Source organism: Lynx rufus, unplaced genomic scaffold, assembly GCF_022079265.1.
Source record: "Lynx rufus isolate CCGP_SWC_20201006 ecotype Redwood Valley unplaced genomic scaffold, mLynRuf1.p SCAF_21, whole genome shotgun sequence".
Lineage (NCBI taxonomy): Eukaryota > Metazoa > Chordata > Mammalia > Carnivora > Felidae > Lynx > Lynx rufus.
Genome location: NW_025814836.1, coordinates 4,528,802 through 4,540,808, shown reverse-complemented (window position 1 = coordinate 4,540,808; position 12,007 = coordinate 4,528,802). Strand labels below are relative to the sequence as shown.

At 56.6% G+C, this 12,007-nt stretch overlaps 7 non-coding genes across 7 annotated transcripts; all 7 read left to right on the top strand.

The window, feature by feature from the left end:
* The first annotated feature begins 541 nt into the window (after nucleotides 1-541).
* Nucleotides 542-622, top strand: LOC124517484 (small nucleolar RNA SNORD115). Its single transcript, XR_006963483.1, has one exon. It is a non-coding gene; the product is annotated as a small nucleolar RNA SNORD115 (small nucleolar RNA).
* A 1,761-nt stretch (nucleotides 623-2,383) lies between these two features.
* On the top strand, nucleotides 2,384-2,464 carry LOC124517466 (small nucleolar RNA SNORD115). Its single transcript, XR_006963467.1, has one exon. It is a non-coding gene; the product is annotated as a small nucleolar RNA SNORD115 (small nucleolar RNA).
* Nucleotides 2,465-4,197: 1,733 nt separating this feature from the next.
* LOC124517465 (small nucleolar RNA SNORD115) lies at nucleotides 4,198-4,278 on the top strand. The gene has a single exon (XR_006963466.1). It is a non-coding gene; the product is annotated as a small nucleolar RNA SNORD115 (small nucleolar RNA).
* A 1,726-nt stretch (nucleotides 4,279-6,004) lies between these two features.
* LOC124517477 (small nucleolar RNA SNORD115) lies at nucleotides 6,005-6,084 on the top strand. The gene has a single exon (XR_006963477.1). It is a non-coding gene; the product is annotated as a small nucleolar RNA SNORD115 (small nucleolar RNA).
* Nucleotides 6,085-7,707: 1,623 nt separating this feature from the next.
* On the top strand, nucleotides 7,708-7,788 carry LOC124517463 (small nucleolar RNA SNORD115). The gene has a single exon (XR_006963465.1). It is a non-coding gene; the product is annotated as a small nucleolar RNA SNORD115 (small nucleolar RNA).
* A 1,698-nt stretch (nucleotides 7,789-9,486) lies between these two features.
* Nucleotides 9,487-9,567, top strand: LOC124517468 (small nucleolar RNA SNORD115). Its single transcript, XR_006963469.1, has one exon. It is a non-coding gene; the product is annotated as a small nucleolar RNA SNORD115 (small nucleolar RNA).
* A 1,724-nt stretch (nucleotides 9,568-11,291) lies between these two features.
* On the top strand, nucleotides 11,292-11,372 carry LOC124517458 (small nucleolar RNA SNORD115). The gene has a single exon (XR_006963461.1). It is a non-coding gene; the product is annotated as a small nucleolar RNA SNORD115 (small nucleolar RNA).
* Nucleotides 11,373-12,007: the final 635 nt, after the last annotated feature.

Genomic DNA, 12,007 nt, shown 5'->3' with positions numbered 1-12,007 from the left:
CCACCCATTCCTGGCAAAACACAGGGCCATTCCCTGCCAGTCAATGACTGGGATGCTGTCTGCCATCGACCCACCAAGGTCTGTCCCAATCACACTGTGGGAGGACCTGTGCATGTGGCCTGGTGCCTGCTGTGGAGGCCTCCATGCTTATATTCCTGTTGGGCCCGAATTCCCTTGTTTCCAATGGATCCACAGAGGCTAAGGGCCTTGTGGACATGCTGCTGCCTTCCTTCCTGCCAGGCCAGGATTGCAGGATTATGTCATGAATGCAGTCTCAGCCCCACCCATTCTGAGATCCTTCCCATTGCCACAGGTGAGGTCTGATGGGGAAGGCATGTGTCATTGCTGAACTGCCTGTTTCTGTGCAGATCCCCCGCCCCAACCAAGATCCCACCTGGCACCAGGAGGGGAGTTTGGCCCATCTTCTGGAACAGACCCTGAGCCAGGAGCCCTCAGACCACACTGTGAATCACAAACCCTCCCTGGTAAGCATGTTGAGCTGATGGGTAGAAGGCAGAGGCGGTAGGGGACTGCCTTGGTTGAGTAAATGATGAGAACTCATATGGTCTCGAAGACAGATGATGACCTAAAAATTATGTTCAATAGGATTATGCTGTGGCCCAATGGAGGCCACCTCACTGAGGTGGGATCCTGGGGGCCCCTGTGGCCCTGGCATACTGCTGGCACATGGGGCTCAACTCGACCAATCCCTCAAGTCTCCCCAGTGGCACTCTCCCCAGTCTCTGACCCTCCGTGCACTGAAGACATGCTCCTGCCCTGGGACATTGTGTGTCCATTACTAGTGCTTCCCAGAATTCATCCCTGGGAACCCAACTAAGATCCCTAGGTTTTGGGTGTCGTTCAGTGGGACGTCGTCTTGGTGACCAGGGACTTGCCACTGTGCCCACCATGGGAGGAGAGTGAATGCCTGTGTGAGTACCTGGAGACCCAGTGCCCTTGGGCCTATTGGTGAGGATGCCCTCAGGGCAACTCCAGCCATCTTGTGGGACTGGGGATTCATCATTGCCCCAGAGGGCTGACGTCTCCCTGAACATCTGCCTTTTCCAGTAGACTGTCTGGAAAATACAGGTCACCCATGACACCAGCAAGGGAAGCCATGGTCCCCCACAGGATCCTCTTGATTGATGGCCCATGGGCCTGTTTTCCCAGTGTGGGAGGGCAGACTGGTTGATGTCAGAATCACTGATGCCTTAGTAGGCATGCGAGGTGCTGAGCTGGGCATTGCAGACGGCCACTGTGACTTCCTATGTGGAAGCGGTGCGACCAAATTTCACTCAATTGGCTATGGAGGAAGCGGCCAGGCCCGGAGCTCCCTGGCTGGACACAAGACAGCTTTGGTATAATGGGGAGACAGTGTCTGAAAAATTCTGGCAGTGTGGCCCAGACCTCAAGTGGCATGTGGGCTCCTGCCTCTGGATTGTTCACCACTGGCATCGTCTGGTGGTCATGAGTCATTATGGGGCCCGCAGGTCGTCCCGCAGCTGGATGGGGCTTTTCCTGACAATAGCCCTTTGGTCAGTGCCACGAACCAGGCAACCTGGTGTTCTTCACTTGTGATCCCGAGTCCCAGTGACTTAGAAGGGGCTGGGGAACCGTGCTGGACCCTCACCCTTCCCTCACCATAATTTCAAAGATGGGAAGTGATGAGGGGTCCCCATAGGAGCCATGGAGCAGTGCTGATGGAGACAGTGTTGGGTGCTGGAGGGATGCCCATCAGCGCCCTGATGCCCCAAGGGGTCTTGGTGTTGCATGTGCATGGTAGCATTCGTGGGCCCTTCCTGGACCCCATGCCCACCCATTCATGGCAAAACGCAGGGCCAGTCCCTGCCAGCCAAGGCCTGGGATGGTGCCTGCCACCGACCAGTTAAGGTATGTCCCAATCATACTGCAAGAGGACCTGTGCATGTCCTGGTGCCTGTGTAGGCCTGGTGTGTAGGCCTGGTGCCTGCTGGGGGAGCCTCCATGCTCAGAATCATTTGGGGCTGAAATTCCCTTGTTTCCAGTGGAGCCACAGAGGGTGAGGGCCTAGTGGACACACTGCAGCCTTCCTTCCTGCCAGGCCAGCATTGCAGGATTCCAACATGAATGCAGTCCCAGCCCCCCACATTCTGAGATCCCTCCCATTGCCACAAGGTGAGGTCTGATGGGGAGGGTTTGTGTCAATCCTGAGCTGCCTCTCTCTGCGCAGATCCTGCGCCCCAACCGAGATCCCACCTGGCACCTGGAGGGGAGTTTGGCCCATCTGCGGGAACAAGCCCTGAGCCAGGGGCCTCCATGGCCACCCTGTGCATCACAAACCCTCTCTGTTAAGCAGATTGACCTGGCAGGTAGAAGGCAGAGGCAGGTGGGGACTGCCTTGCTTGGGTCAATGATGAGAACTCATATGGTCTCGAAGACAGATGATGACCTAAAAATTATGCTCAACATGATTATGCTGAGGCCCACTGGAGGGCACCGAACTGAGGCGGGATCCTGGGGACCCCTGTGGCCATGGCGTAGTGCTGGCACCTGGGCTAGAGGCGACTGATCCCTCGAGGCTCCCCAGTGGGGTTCTCCCTGGTCTCTGGGCCTCCACACGCCTAAGACATGTTACTGCCCTGGGGAGTTGTGTGCCCATTACTAGGGCTTCCCGGGACTCATTCCTGGGAACCCAACTAAGATCCCTCAGTGTCCTGGTGTCTTTCAGTGGGACGTTGTCTTTGTGACCAGGGTCTCACCATTGAGCCCACCATGGGAGGAGAGTGGATGCTTGTGTGAGCACCCGGAGATCCAGTGACCTTGGGCCAATTGGCGAGGGAGCCCTCAGGGCAACGCCAGCCATCTTCTGGGACTGGGGCTTCGTCCTCACCCGGAGTGCTGGAATGTCTCTGAACGTCTCCCCTGTGCACTAGGGTGTCTGGAAAAAAACAGATCACCCGCAACACCTGCAAGGGATGCCACGATCCCCCCCAAGATCCTATTACTTGATGGCCCATGGGCCACTTTTCCCAGTGTGGGAGGGTGCTCTGGTTGATATCAGAATCACTGATACCTAAGTAAGCACATGACGTGCTGCAGTGGGCATTGCAGACGGTCAATGTGACCTCCTGCCTGGGTGCAGTGTGCCCAAATTTCACACAATGAGCTTTGGAAGCAAGGGCCGGGCTCAGGGTTGCATGGATGGACAATAGACAGCTTTGACATAACGGGTAGACGATATTTGAAAAATGCTGGCAGCGTGGCCCAGACCCAAGTGGCATACGGGCTCCTGCCCCTGGGTTCTTCATGATTGGCACCCTCAGGTGTTCGCCTGTCCTTATGGAGCCTGTGGGTGGTCCCGCAGCTCGATGGTGTTTTGTCTGACTATGGCCCTTTGATCGGTGCAACGAGCCAAGGCACGCTGTGGTTCTTGACTTGTGACCCCGAATCCTACTGAGTTTGGAGGCACTGGGGAACCGTGTTGAGCCATCACCCTTCCCTCACCGTAATCTCAAAGATGGGAAGGGATGAGGTGTCCCCACAGGAGCCATGGAACAGTGCTGATGGAGAAAGTGTTGGATGCTGATGGGATGCCCGTCAGGGCCCTGTTCCTCCAAGGGATCTTGGCATTGCATCTGCATGGTAAGGTTCATGTGACATTCCAGGGCCCCATGCCCACCCATTCCTGGCAAAATTCAGGGCCGGTCCCTGCCAGCCAAGGCCCAGGATTCTGCCTGCCACCGACCTGCCAAGGTCTGTCCCAATCACGCTGCGGGAAGACCTGTGCATGTGGCCTGGTGCCTAATGTGGCAGTCTCCATGCTCAGACTCTTGTGGGGCTTGAATTCCTTTGTTTCCAGTGGTGCCACAGAGCCTGAGAGCCTTGTGGACATGCTTCAGCCTTCCTTCCTGCCAAGCCAGGATTGCAGGATTTCGTCATGAATGCACTCCCAGCCCCGCAGATTCTGAGATCCCTCCCATTGCCACAAGGTGAGGTCTGATGGGAAAGGTGTTTGTCATTGCTGAGCTGCCTCTCTCTGCGCAGATCCCACACCCCGACCAAGATCCCACCTGTCGCATGGAGGAGAGTTTGGCCCATCTTCAGGAACACACCCTGAGCCAGGGGCCATCATGGACACCCTGTGCATCACAAACCCTCTCTGGTAAGCATGTTGAGTTGGCAGGTAGAAGGCATAGGAGGGAGGGGACTGCCTTGTTTGGGTCAATGATGAGAACTCATATGGTCTCGAAGACAGATAATGACCTAAAAATTATGCTCAATAGGATTACACTGAGGCCCAGTGGAGGGCACCAAACTGAGGTGGGATCCTGGGAACTCCTGTGGTCCTGGCGAAGCTCTGGCAACTCGGGCTCGAGGCCACCGATCCCTCAAGGCTCCCCAGTGGGGCTCTCCCATGTCTCTGGGCCTCCGTGCGCCTAACACATGCTCCCGCCCTGGGGCGTTGTGTGCCCATTACTAGGGCTTCCTGGGACTCATCCCTGGAACCCAACTAAGCTCCCTCGGTGTCCTGGTGTCTTTCAGTGGGACGTCGTCTTGGTGACCAGGGTCTCGCCATTGAGACCACCATGGGAGGAGAGTGGATGCCTGTGTGGGTACCTGGAGATCCAGTGCCCTTGAGCCGATTGACGAGGGAGCCCTCAGTGCAATGCCAGCCATCTTCTGGGACTGGGGCTTCATCCTTGCCCCAGAGGGCTGGCATGTCCCTGAATGTCTGACCTGTGAACTTGGCTGTCTGGAAAAAACAGGTCACCCACAACACATGTAAGGGATGCCACAGTCCTCCGCAGGATCCCTTACTTGACGGCCCATGGGACAATTTTCCCAGTGTGGGAGAGCGCTCCAGTTGATGTCAGAATCACTGATGCCTTAGTAGACACTCGACCTGCTAGAGTGGGCATTGCAGATGGCCAATGTGACCTCCTGCATGGAAGTGGTGTGCCCAAATTTCACACAATGGGCTTTGAGGCAGGGGCCGGACTCGGGGGTACCTGGATGGACACTAGAGCTTTGGCATAACTGGTAGACAGTATCTGAAAAATGCTGGCAGCGTGGCCCAGACCCAAGTGGCATGCAGCCTCCTGCACCCAGGTTCTTCACCATTGCCACCCTCTGGTGGTGGCATGTCCATATGGGGCCCGTGGGTGGTCCCGTAGCTAGATGGGGTTTTGTCTGACAATGGCCCTTTGGGTGATGCCACAATCAAAGGCACGCTGTGGTTCTTGACTTCTGACCCTGAGTCCTACTGAGTTTGAAGGCGCTGGGGAACCGTGCAGGCCCCTCACCCTACCCACACCATGCTCTCAAAGATGGGAAGGGATGAGGTGTCCCCACAGGAGCCATGGAGCAGTGGTGATGGAGACAGTGTTGGATGCTGGTGGGCTGCCCATCAGGGCCCTGTTCCCCAAAGGGATCTTGGTATTGCGTCTGTGTGGTAGCATTCATGGGCCCTTCTGGGGCCCCATGCCCACACATTCATGGGGAACACATGGCCGGGCCCTGCCAGCCAAGGCCTGGGTTTCTGCCTGCAACCGACCCACCAAGGGTCTGTCCCAATCACGCTGTGGGAAGACCTGTGCGTGTAGCCTGGTGCCTGCTGTGGCAGCCTCGATTTCAGATGCCTGTGGGGCTTGAATTCCCTTGTTTCCAGTGGAGCCACAGATATTGAAGGCCTTGTGGACACGCTGCAGCCTTCCTTCTCGCCAGACCAGGATTGCAGGTTTGAGTCATGAATGCAGTCACAGCCCCGCCCATTCTGAGATCTCTCCCATTGCCACAGGGAGGTCTGATGGGGAAGGCGTTTGTCATTGCTGAGCTGCCTCTCTCTGTGCACATCCCAGGCCCCAACTGAGATCCCACCTGGCACACTGAGAGGAGTTTGGCCTATCTTCAGGAACAGGCCCCGAGCCAGGGGCCCTAATGGCCACCCAGAGCATCACAAACACTCTCTGGTAAGCATGTTGAGCTCACGGGTAGAAGACAGCGGCGGGAGGGGACTGCTTCTGTTGGGTCAATGATGAGAACTCATATGGTCTGGAAGACAGATGATGACCTAAAGATTATGCTCAATAGGATTACCTGAGGCCCATTGGAGGGCACCTCACTGAGGCAGAATCCTGTGGACCCCTGTGGCTCTCGTGTAGTGTTGGTACCTGGGGCTCGAGGCGACCGATCACTCGAGGCTCCCCAGTGGGGTCTCCCCAGTCTCTGAGTCTCTGCACACGTAGGATGTGCTCCCACCCGGGAGTGTTGTGTGCCCATTACTAGTCCTTCCCGGGATTCATCCCTGGGAACCCAACTAAGCTCCCTCGGTGTCCTGATGTCTTTCAGTGGAATGTCATCTTGGTGACCAGGGTCACCATCTTGTGGGACTGGGGCTTCGTCCTCTCCCCAGAGGGTTGGCATGTCCCTGAACATCTCCCCTCTGCACTAGGCTGTCTGGAAAACACAGGACACCCTCGAAACCTGCAAGGGATGCCACGAACCCTGGGAGATCCTATTACTTGAAGGACCATGGGCCACGTTTCCCATCAACTCTGGTTGATGTCACAATCGCTGATGCCTTAGCAGGCACGTGACGTGCTGCAGTGGGCATTGCTGATGGCCAATGTGACCTCCTGCCTGGAAGCGGTGCACCTAAATTTCACGCAATGGGCTTTGGAGGCAGGAACCAGACCTGGGATTACCAAAATGGACACTAGACAGCTTTGGTATAATGGGTAGATGGTATCTGAAAAAACCTGGCAGCATGGCCCGGACCCCAAGTGGCATGCCGGCTCCTGCCCCCGGTTTCTTTACAATTGACACCGTCTGGTGGTCACGTGTCTTTGTGGGGCCCATGGGTCATTCCGCAGCTCGATGGGGTTTTGTCTGGCATTGGCCCTTTGGTTGGTGCCACATGCCAGGACACGCTGTGCTTCTTGACTTGTGACCCCGAGTCCCAGTGAGTGTGAAGGCACTAGGGAACTGTGCTGGCTCCTCACCCTTCCCTCACCATAATCTCAAAGACGAGTAGGGATGAGGTGCCCCCACAGGAGACATGGAGCAGTGGTGATGGAGACAGTGTTAGATGCTGGTGGGATGCCCATCAGGGCCCTGTTCCCCCAAGGGATCTTGGCATTGCGTCTGTGTGGTAGCGTTTGTGGGCCCTTCTGGGGCCTATGACTGCCTATTCCTGGCAAAACACAGGGCAGGTCCCTGCCAGCAAAATCCCGGGATTGTGCCTGCCACAGACCCGCCAAGGTCTGTCCCAATCACACTGCAGGAAGACCTGTGCATATGTCCTGGTGCCTGCTGTGGCAGCCTCCATGCTCAGACTTCTGTGGATCTTGAATTCCCTTGTTTTCTGTGGAGCCACAGAGGCTGAGAACCTTGTGGACACACTGCAGCCTTCCTTCCTGCCAGGCCAGGATTGCAGGATTGTGTCATGAATGCACTCCCAGCCCCACGGATTCTGAGATCCCTCCCATTGCCACAAAGTGAGGTCTGATGGGGAAGGTGTTGGTCACTGCTGAGCTGCCTCTCTCTGCACAGATCCCAAGCCCCGACCAAGATCCCACCTGGTGCATGGAGGGGAGTTTGGCCCATACTCAGGAAGTTGCCCCGAACCAAGGGGCACCCCCATGGCCACCCTACACATCACAAATGCTCTCTGGTAAGCATGTTGACCTGGCGGGTAGAAGGCACAGGTGGGTGGGGACTGCCTTGATTGGGTCAATGATGAGAACTCATATGGTCTCGAAGACAGATGATGATCTAAAAATTATGCTCAATAGGATTACACTGAGGCCCAGTGGAGGGCACCACACTGAGGCGGGATGTTGGGGACTGCTGTGGCCCTGGCAAAGCGCTGGCTCCTGGGGCTCAAGGCCACCGATCCCTCGAGGCTCTCCAGGGGGGCTCTCCCTGGTCTCTGGGGCTCTACGCACCTAAGACGTGCTCCTGCCCTAGGGCGTTGTGTGCTCATTACTAGTGCTTCCTGGGACTTATTTCTGGGAACCCAACTAAGATGCCATGGTGTCCTGGTGTCGTTCAGTGGGACATTGCATTAGTGACCAGTATCTCACCATTGAGCCCACCATGGGAGGAGAATGGATGCCTGTGATACCCGAGACCAAATGCCCTTGGGCAATTGGCGAGGCATGTTCTAGGACTGGGACTTCAACCTCGTCCCGGAGAGCTGGCGTGTCCCTGAACGTCTGACCTGTGCACTAGGCTGTCTGGAAAAACAGGACACCTGTGACACCTGCAAGGAATGACACAGTCCCCCAAGGGATCTTACTTGACAGCCCATGGGCCACATTTCCCAGTGTGGGAGGGCACTCCGGTTGATGTCAGAATCACTGATGCCTTAGTAGGCAAGCAACATGCTGCGGTGGGCATTGCAGATGGCCAATGTGACCACCTGCATGGAAGCAGTGAGCGCAAATTTCATGCAATGTGCTTCGGAGGCAGGGGCTGTGCCCGGGGTTACCTGGATGGACATTTGACAGCTTTGGCATAACGGGTAGACGGTACATGAAAAATGCTGGTAGCATGGCCCAGACCCAAGTGGCATGCAGGCTCCTGCCTCTGGGTTCTTCACCGTTAGCCCCATCTGGTGGTCACATGTCCTATAGGCCCCAGGGGTCGTCCCGCAACTGTATGGGGCTTTGTCTGACAATGGCCCTTTGGTCGGTGCCATGAGGCTGGACACACTGGGGTTCTTGACTTGTGACCCCGAGTCCCAGTGAGTTTGAAGGCACTAGGGAACCGTGCTTGCCCCTCACCCTTCCCTCACCATAACGTCAAAGACAGGAAGGGATGAGGTGTCCCCATGGGAGCCATGGAGCAGCGCTGATGGAGACACTGCTGGATGCTGGTGGGATGCCCATCAGGGCCCTGTTCCCCTAAGGGATCTGGGCCTTGCATCTGCATGGTAGCGTTCATGGGCCCTTACGTGGCCCCAACCTGCCCATTCCTGGAAAAACACAGTACCGGTCCCTGCTAGCCAAGGCCTGGGATTTTGTCTGCCAATGACCCGCCAAGGTCTGTCATATCACGCTGCAGGAAGACCTGTGCATGTGGTCTGGTGCCTGCTGTGGCAGCCTCCATGCTCAGAGACCTGCGGGGCTTGAATTCCCTTGTTTCCAGCAGAGCCACAGAGGCTGAGGGCCTTGTGGAAGCAGTGCAGACTTCCTTCCCGCCAGGCCAGGATTTTTCTGGCATCATGAATGCAGTCCCAGCCTCGTGCATTCTGAGATCCCTTCCATTGCCACAAGGTGAGGTCTGATGGGGAAGGCGTTTTGTCATTCCTCAGCTGCCTCTCTCTGCAAAGACCCCGCGCCCCCACTGAGATCCCACCTGGCACACGGAGGGAAGTTTGGCCCATCTTTGGGATCAACCCCAAGCCAGGGGCCCTCATGGCCATGCCACACATCACAACACCTCTCTGGTAAGGATGTTGAGCTAGAGGGTAGAAGGCAGAGGCGGGTGGGGACTGCCTTGGTTGGGTCAACGATGAGAACTCATATGATCCCGAAGACAGATGAAGACCTAAAAATTATGCTCAATAGGATTACACTGAGGCCCAGTGAAGGGCACTGCACTGAGGCGGGATCCTGGTGACCCCTGTGACCTGGCATAACGCTGGCACCTGGGGATCAAGGCCACCGATCCCTCGAGATTCCCTAGTGAAATTCTCCCTGGCCTCTGTGCCTCTGTGTGCCTAAGATGTGCTCCCGCCCTAGGGCGTTGTGCGCCTATTACTAGGGCTTCCCAGGACTCATTCCTGGGAACCCAACTAAGCTCCCTTGGTGTCCTGGTGTCTTTCAGTGGGACATCGTCTTGGTGACCAGGGTCTCGCCATTGAGCCCACCATGGGAGGAGAATGGATGCCTGTGAGTACCCGAAGATTAGGGCCCTTGGGCCTATTGGTGAGGGAGCCCTCAGGGCAACACCAGCCATCTTTTGGACTTAGGCTTCGTCTTCGCCCCAGAGGGCTGCTGTATCCCTGAAGGTCTCTCCTGTGCACTAGGCTGTCTGAAAAACACAGGTCACCTGCAACACCTGCAAGGGATGCCACAATCCCCTGCGAGATCCTCTTCCTTGTCAGCCCATGGGCCACGTTTCCCAGTTTGGGAGGGCACTCCGGTTGATGTCACAATCACTGATGCCTTAGTAGGCACGCGACATGCTGCAGTGGGCATTGCAGACGGCCAAGGTGACCACCTGTGTGGAAGCGGTGTGCCCAAATTTCACGCAATGGCCTTTGGAGACAGTGGCCTGGCCTGGGTTACCTGGCTGGACACTAGACAGCTTTGGCATGGCAGGTAGATGGGACCTGAAAAATGTTGGCAGGGTGGCCCAGACTCTGAAGGCATGCGGGCTCCTGTCCCCAGGTTCTTCACAATTGGCACCGTCTGGTGGTCACGTGTCCTTATGGGACCCTTGGGTCGTCCCACAGCTTGATGGGGTTTTGTCTGACAAAGGCCCTTTGGCGGGTACACAAGCCAGGGCACAATGTGGTTCTTGACTTGTGACCCCAAGTCCCAGTGAGTTTGAAGGTGCTGGGAACCATGCTAGACCCTCACCCTTCTCTCACCATACTCTCAAAGACGGGAAGGGATGAGGTGTCCCCACAGGAGCCATGGAGCAGTGCTATGGACACAGTGTTGGATCCTGGTGGGATGCATGTCAGGGCCCTGATCCCACAAGGGATCTTGGTGTTATGTCTGTGTGGTAGCACTCGTGGGCCCTTCCGGGGCCCCATGCCCACCTATTCCTGGCAAAATTCAGGGCCGGTCCCTGCCAGCCAAGGCCGGGATTCTGCCTGCCACTGACCCACCAAGATCTGTCCCAATCATGCTGCGGGAGGACCTGTGCATGTGGCCTGGTGCCTGCTGTGGCAGCCTCCATGCCAAGACGCCTGTGGGGCTTGAATTTCCTTGTTTCCTGTGGAGCCACAGAGGCTAAGGGCCTTGTGGACACACTGCAGCCTTCCTTCCCGCCAGGCCAGGATTGCAGGATTGCATCATGAATGCAGTTCCAGCCCTGCGCATTCTGAGATCCCTCCCATTGCCACAAGGTGACGTCTGATGGGAAAGGTGTTTGTCATTGCTGAGCTGCCTCTCTCTGTGCAGATCCTGCGCCCCATTCGATATCCCACCTGGCGCACGGAGGGGAGTTTGGTCTATCTTCAGGAATTGGCCCCAAGCCAGGGGCCCTAATGGCCACCCTGCACATCACAATCCCTCTCTGGTAAGCTTGTTGAGTGGGCAGGTAGAACACAGAGGCGTGTGGGGACTGCCTTGGTTGGGTCAATGATGAGAACTCATATGGTCTCGAAGACAGATGATGACCTAAAAATTATGCTCAATAGGATTACACTGAGGCCCAGTGGAGGGCACCACACTGAGCCGGGATCCTGGTGACCCCTGTGGCCTTGGCATAGCGCTGGCATCTGGGGCTCAATGCGACCAATCCCTTGAGTGTCCCCAGTGGGTCTCTCCCCGGTCTCTAGGTCTCCATGCACCTAAGACGTGCTCCCGCCCTGGGGCATTTGTGCCCATTAGTAGTGCTTCCCGGGACTCATCCCTGGGAACCCAACTCAGCTCCCTTGGTGTCCTGGTGTCTTTCAGTGGGATGTCGTCTTGGTGACCAGGGTCATGCCATTGAGCCCACCATGGGAGGAGAGTAGATGTCTATGAGTACCCAAAGATCCAGTACCCTTGAGCCAATTGGTGAGGAAGCCCACAGGGAAATGCCAGCCATCTTGTGGGACTGGGGCTTCATCCTCACCCCAGAGGGCTGGAGTATCCCTGAACATCTCCATTGTGCACTGGGGTGTCTGCAAAAAAACAGGTCACCCACAACACCTGCAAGGGTGCCACGGTCACCCGCAGTATCCTCTTACTTGTCGGCCCATGGGCCATGTTTCCCAGTGTAGGAGGGCATTCCAGTTGATGTAAGAATGACTGATGCCTTAGTAGGCAAGCGACGTGCTGCCGTGGGCATTGCAGACAGCCAATGT